Source organism: Canis lupus, chromosome 25, assembly GCF_003254725.2.
Source record: "Canis lupus dingo isolate Sandy chromosome 25, ASM325472v2, whole genome shotgun sequence".
Taxonomy (NCBI): domain Eukaryota; kingdom Metazoa; phylum Chordata; class Mammalia; order Carnivora; family Canidae; genus Canis; species Canis lupus.
Genome location: NC_064267.1, coordinates 14,296,515 through 14,302,514, shown reverse-complemented (window position 1 = coordinate 14,302,514; position 6,000 = coordinate 14,296,515). Strand labels below are relative to the sequence as shown.

Genomic DNA, 6,000 nt, shown 5'->3' with positions numbered 1-6,000 from the left:
ATAATTTAAGTAGGGTTTTTAATATTCATTTAATTTTTACTTCATTGTTCACTAAACCAGAAAATGACAGCAATCGCCATGACTGGTTAGGTCAAAAAATTTTCTAGTTTGACTGGCTTTTCCTTTTTTAAGTTTTGTTTTTTTTCCAGAAACTATTTTGACCTGCCAAGTCATGAAAAACTGCCAAAGCAATCTATGTGTAAAACAGAACCGAAGCAGAACAGATCAGAGGGAAAGAAGCAAGCACTTAGGGTACCTTCTACATTATGGGACAGATAGTTTCCATGATGACAAAAGAAAAAAAAATAGGACATTTATAATGAAATGAAGTGGCTGAACATCAGAAGACCTTCTTAAATTGAGGTGGAAAAAGACTCCAACACATAACACAAAAGGCTAATCAGGGCAAGACATTGAAAAGCCCTATTCAGTAAGGGCCAAAGGATGGCTTAGCTCCCAAAATACCATTAAAGAACTTTACAGCCCGCATTTCTTGTTAGCTGAGCATGTGAGACACAATAACTGCTCCTAGTCACTGTCAGCCCAGTGGGGCTAATTTGCAGGTAATTCATACACAACATTTTTGCAGGCAGATTATGGCATTCACAAGTCTGAACTTTTTATTTTATTTTTTCAAAGAGAAAGATCCATTGGCTAACAGTATGGACTTCTTTCAGATGTGTTAGTTATGGCAGCTTTTGTTGTTTCTGTCCCTAACCACTGGATATTTGCAAGGTCACAAATCATCCTTTTGATTTATTTATTAACACTCTGATCCATGCAAGGAAACATGAAAAATCTAACCTTTAATCTTTAAAATGGTTGAGATAGAATGAGCTTAGTTCCCTACTAGAAAATGCCAAAGTTATGAAACTATAAACTACATTATTTATGAAAGAGGAATGTGTCTTGACAAAAAATTAGCTTTCAGGCAGACTTCTGTAATGGGTACAGATTACTTGATCTGCTCATTCCATCCTGTCTAGTCTTGCTGTAATAATCTGTTTATTTATTCATTGATTCATTTATGCTGTACTCCACAAATGTTTCCAGGAAGCACACGCATACATATACTACACACACACACACACACACACACACACAGAATACTTGAGGTAATAAAGCTAAGGAAAAATAATTCCGCTAGGGAAAAATTAGAACATAGAATACATGCCACATAATGCTATGAGTTCACAGGGTGGGCTACAACTTTGGTGCCAGGCTTCTTCATAGCCCAAGCGAAAAGCACACCCCAATTATTACAAGGTTCACAGAAGAAAAAGAGTGTTTCATTTGTTCAGTGTTTCTTAACTATAAAACCTGAGTGAATATTCTCTCTTGTGCCTTGTGATAGCAATTTCTGGAGGGATTGGTTAAACAATTGTAAAACTCTTGTTTTCTTAATTGTAGTGTTTCCAAAATAAGGACTAGAACACAATTTTGCAAAATCACTGCCATAGAGAAACTCACATACGTGTCCAAGGAAGTATGCCTAAGGGCAGCACTGTCATATAGAAACAAAATAAACGTTCATCATTAAGAGAATGGACAGATTTTGATATATCCATACATGGGAATACAGCACAGCAGTTGAAATAAATAGATGAATTAGATCTACACTATTGAGATGGATAAATCCCAAAAACATAGAATTAAAAAGCAAGTTGGAATATGATACATATAATGTTAATTGACATAAATGTTTAAATCTCCTTGAATAATACTATAAAAACAAATAATTAACAAAAACATAGAAACATAGATGGCAAGATAACAGAACAACTTCAGGATGCTGATTCTCTCTAGGACGGTAGAGAGGAATATGGTGGTCATGACATTATTTGAACTCCATATGGGATGCAGGGCGTCAGGGAGCTTCCACTATCTCTAAGACTTTCCTTCCTTCCTTCCTTCCTTCCTTCCTTCCTTCCTTCCTTCCTTCCTTCCTTCCTTCCTTCCTTCCTTCCTTCCTTTCCTCCCTCTCTCCCTCCCTCCCTCCCTCCTTCCTTCCTTCCTTTCTTCCTTCCTTCCTTCCTTCCTTCCTTCCTTCCTTCCTTCCTTCCTTCCTTCCTTCCTTCCCTTCTTCTTTCTTTTTCTTTTTCTTTTTTTTTTTTTGGTGCATAGAAATAATTTTATTTCGTATTGCAGCATAGTAGACATATAATCAATATTATTTCTTAGGGTGTACAAATGTATAAATTATTCACATTAAAAAATTAAGAACAGGGGCAGCCCCCGTGGCTCAGCGGTTTAGTACCTCATACAGCCTGGGGTGTGATCCTGGAGACCCAGGATTGAGTCCCACGTTGGGCTCCCTGCATGGAGCCTGCTTCTCCCTCTGCCCGTGTCTCTGCCTCTCTCTCTCTCTCTCCCTCTCCATGTCTCTCATGAATAAATAAGTAAAATCTTTTTTAAAAAATTAACAACAGGAAGCCTTGTATGCAGGAGATATTAGAATTTGTACTTAATTTTGAATCTGTTTTTTGACAGTACACATAAAGAACTTTATAAATCTGAATGACTATGACATGATACACATTTGGACAAAGTATACATATGGATGCACTCTAGATGCCTAATTCACTACATGGCTAACTCGTTCTTCATTCGGTCATTGGGATTCCAGGAGTTGAAGCATATGTGGATCTGAAAGATACTTCCAGAAGTATATTTGTTACACAGGCATTTTAAGGATTTTTGTTTCCTCTACTTTGCTTTATAGTGAGGAGACTTTGTCTCTTTAAAAGCAAGAAGACCTTCAAGCCTGTTTTTTATTGGAGTAGTCTGAGCATGACAAGCTTCTTCTATGGCTAATCCTGTTACTAAATCAACCTCCATCCCTTGATTAATTGCTAATTTTGCCTCGCATCATAACACGTCCCTGAGGTAAAAACTCTTGCCAGGCCCAAGGCCTTGCAGTGGGCAGCATCCCCCTCCAGGTTCTGTTCTAGAACATGACTGATCAAGGTCACAGCTTTGGCTTCTTGGCCACTGGGCACACGTGCAGAGAAGAAAAGTTCTTTGGCCAGAGACATCCTGTTAGGTGAGTTACTGGGTCCCCACTAATTTCATTAATCACTGCTCTTAATTTGGAGACAAAAGGACCAACTTCACTGGGATTCATGTTGACGCTCTCATTCTCTATAAAATCCACACAGCACAGAATATCCCTGGAACTTCATTCCTGACTATTATTCCTGACTTTCCCTTTTCCTTCCTTTCCTTTCATTTTTTTTCTTTCTCTTCCCTTCCCTTCCCTCCTTCTTTTTAAGGGGGGACTGGAGCAGAGGGAGAAAGAGAATTTTAAGCAGGATCCACTCTCAGTGCCCCAAGCAGGGCTTGATCTCACAACCCTGAGATCGTGACCTGCGGGGAAATCAAGAGTCAGATACTTAACCAACTGAGCCACCCAGGTGCCCACTGACCTCAGTTTCTTATCAGATTTTAAAGCATCCACAGCTTTTGAGAGCATTTTAATCAGATTTTTACTGAATGAGTTTTGGCATTAGCTCTATTTATTCCAAGCACCACTATTCCTCAGTTCTCCTCCTCCAATTACCGCACTCACTGCCCGTCCTCATCTTAGAGCTGTAGCCCCTCCTCCAGCCTACCCTCTGGTGCCCAGCCCAGGGGCGCAGATCGCCAGACAGCCTCCACCAGGGTCCAAGCTGTGCACGGCGAGCAGCCACCAAGCGAGCACAGCCCACCTACAAGGTGCCCAAGGGCCCCGCCCACTGCCCCCATCACCTTATCTGTTTAGGACTTTCTTTACACAAAGATGTGAAACAAATAAGGCAAACCAGCAAACAGTCTAATTTTTGTCATGGGCATTGGGTGTCTATTATCCTCTCTGAACTTTCTGTGCATTGAAATCCTTAATATTTAAACATAAAAAATTAAAATGATGAAAGTTTGAGAGCAGAGGTTGAAGGATCTAGAATACCATGCCTAGGATTCTGAACTTTATTGTTTAGGCATTAAGAACATTTGTGCAGGGGCACCTGGGTGGCTCAGTCAGTTAAGTATCTGCCTTTGTCACAGCCCCTCGTTGGGCTCCTTGCTCAATGAGGAGTCTGCTTCTCCCTCTACTCCCTACTCATGCTCTATTCTTCTCTCTCTCTCTCTCTCTCTCTCTCTCTCAAATAAATAAATAAATAGATAAATAAATAAATGAATGAAATTTTTTTTATTTTTATTTATCTTTTTAAAAGATTTTATTTATTCATTCATGAGAGATACACGTAGAGAGAGAGAGAGAGGCAGAGATACAGGCAGAGGGAAGCAGGCTCCATGCAGGGAGCCTAACGTGGGATTTGATCCTGGGTCTCCAGGATCACGCCCTGGGCTAAAGGCGGTGCTAAACCGCTGAGCTACCTAAGCTGCCCAAAATCTTTTTTAAAAAGAATATTTGTGCAAACTTAATTTGAAAAAAAAAAAAAAAGACTGAGTAGAAGGCAGACTTGTCTGAGCTGTGCTCTAGAAATTACCAGCCACATATAACTTTACTTTCTTGCTCTTCCTATGATACATACTTAACTCCATCCGTAAACTCTGATGTATTCCCTGTTTATTCTCAAAATTGTCCCACAGGGATTATTAGGGAATCCTCACTGTCCCATTTCACCAGTAGGCTCAATGTTTCTTGACTCAACTATAGATCTGTGGTAGAGAAAATTCTGGTTATTGTAAGGAGTGAATGAGAAAAATTGAGACTAAGGGTGGGTATAAGTTCAGGAATCAAGAAACATCACCGCTATTAAGAATACCTTAAGGGGAGCAACATAAAATTAACACGCAGAGTTTATGCAAATGGCACGCCAGTTCCCTAGTGGCCCAGCTATTTTAAGTACTGGCTTAACTACATGTGATTAAGAGGAGCCCATCAAATCAAAAAGGCACACATGTCACAATCCTTTACTTGTTCCTCTTTGTTTGGGGATCATTCCAATGCATGTCATTACATTTCCCCCTACCCACCCCTCCCCGACCCCTGAGAGTAACTTTGCCTGCACAGGAAGCTGTAGGCCACATCTGCTGCTCTCCTGGAGTCTGTGTATGTCCTACAGGAATGCCTTCAAGGCTAAGCCAGGAATTTCCCATGAAACATGCACAGTAGCTGATGTAGAGAGGTCTGCAATGGGTATAACTGTGTAATGCGTGTATTTCTATTAATAGCTCTGCTTCTTCTCCTTAGACTGCAGGGCTGGCTACCAAGTGGAGAGGAGGAAAGAAAGAAAGAGAGAAAGAAGAAAGAGAAAGGAAGGAAGGAAGGAAGGAAGGAAGGAAGGAAGGAAGGAAGGAAGGAAGGAGAAGAAAGAAAGGAAAGAAAGAAGAAAGAAAGAAAGAAAGAAAGAAAGAAAGAAAGAAAGAAAGAAAGAAGAAAGAAAGAAAGAAAGAAAGAGAAGAAAGAAAGAAAGAAAGAAAGAAAGAAAGAAAGAAAGAAAGAAAGAAAGAAAGAAAGAAAGAAGAAAGAAAAAGGAAGGAAGAGGGACGTCTGGGTGGCTTAGTGGTTAAGCCTCTGCCTTTGGCTCAGGGTGTGATCCCAGCTCTACTTAAGAGAGATACAGAGAGAGAGAGAGGCAGGGACAGAGGGAGAGCAGGTGCCTCAGGGATCAGGGAGCTCTAGGTGGGCTCAATCCCAGGACCCAGGGACTATGACCTGAGCCAAAGGCAGACACTTAACCGACTGAGCCACCCAGGAGCCCAGAAATGAAATTCTGATGGCATTGTTGGAACTCTGAGATGCAGCCCTGTCCCTGGACTTTTCACTACATGAACCAGGTGTTCCTTTTCAGTTACAGTCTGTTTGAGCCAGGTTTTCTGTGCCTGCTGTTGGTCAAGACTGACACATCCAGTGTCCTTTCCCATGCTCCATGCAGCTTCTGCAGTTCACCACACAGACCTGGTCACGACCCCACTCCCTTAGCAGGTGGCCTGCCTCCTGCTCCATAGAGAAAGAGAAGCCAACTTGCACAAAGTCCACAGCTTCTCTCTGACTTC

General features: G+C 41.1%; 1 pseudogene; it reads right to left on the bottom strand.

Moving 5' to 3' along the window:
• Positions 1 to 2,496: 2,496 nt before the first annotated feature.
• On the bottom strand, positions 2,497 to 3,487 carry LOC112670104 (methylglutaconyl-CoA hydratase, mitochondrial-like; annotated as a pseudogene).
• Positions 3,488 to 6,000: the final 2,513 nt, after the last annotated feature.